Here is a 1,189-nt window from a genome sequence, read left to right as displayed (position 1 = left end):
TCTATCTATCTATCTATCTATCTATCTATCTATCTATCTATCTATCTTTAGACGGAGTCTTGCTCTGTTGCCAGGCTGGAGCGCAGTGGCGCGATCTCAGCTCACTGCAATCTCCGCCTCCCGGGTTCAAGCAGTTCTCCTGCCTCAGGCTCCCGTGACTACAGGCATGTGCCACCACGCCTGGCTAATTTTTGTGTTTTTAGTAGAGATGGGGTTTCACCATGTTGGCCAGGCTGGTCTTGATCTCCTGACCTGGTGATCCTCCACCTGCGCCTCCCAAAGTGCTGGGATCACAGGCGTGAGCCACCGCGCCTGGCCCTATTTTCTTTTTAAAAATCTTTCATGTACATGGTAGTTTTCATATAGAATTCATGGGTCCAACAATTTACCTTTGAAACTTCAAACATATTGGTAGTAATTGTCTAGTGATCTAGTGATGTTGATGGAAAGCTGAGTGTAAATTGATTTCTTTTGAAGGGGCTTCTGTTTATCTTTGAAAATTGTATGCTTTTATTGTTACCCATGGAATTCCAAAGTGTTACTAAGATGTTTTTCATATGAGCTACTTATAAATCTGTTTACTTATTATTCAGTGTGCTTTTCAGTATAAAGAGCCATGAATTCCTTCACATCAAGGACATTTTTAATGATATTAATCGATTAATATATGCTTTAGAACTCTAACTCCATGGAAACTGAGCTTCCTAGATGAATCCTCCAATATTTAGCACAGTGTCTTAATGTATTAGGTGCATTATAAAATCACCTTGAATTAGAAATGCCCTCAGAAAAGAACACAATGCCTAATTCCTGATGGAGTTCATTTAGGAAGAGTTCATAGATTATGTAGCATATTGAATACACCTTGAAGACAGAGCCAGGTTATGAGAATTGGAAAAAAGTTTTAAAATGTAAAAGTAATAGCCAGGGCTAAGGTGTGGCTTTGTAAAGGTTCAGGCAGCAGAAATAGCTTTGCTAGAATAAAGGGAATTTATGCTGAGAGGTAGTAAAATACATAGCTGGAAAAATAGCCACCAGATTTTGCAGGTTTTTTTTTTTTTTTTTTTTTTTTTTTACCCCAGGCGAAGATATTTATGTGTTTTATGAAGTGGACAGTGAGAAGCCACAGGAGTGACATCATTCATGTAATGTACATGATTTTTTTTTTTTTTTTTTTTTTTTTTTTTTG

Source organism: Piliocolobus tephrosceles, chromosome 6, assembly GCF_002776525.5.
Source record: "Piliocolobus tephrosceles isolate RC106 chromosome 6, ASM277652v3, whole genome shotgun sequence".
Taxonomy (NCBI): domain Eukaryota; kingdom Metazoa; phylum Chordata; class Mammalia; order Primates; family Cercopithecidae; genus Piliocolobus; species Piliocolobus tephrosceles.
This window is presented reverse-complemented; position numbering follows the sequence as displayed.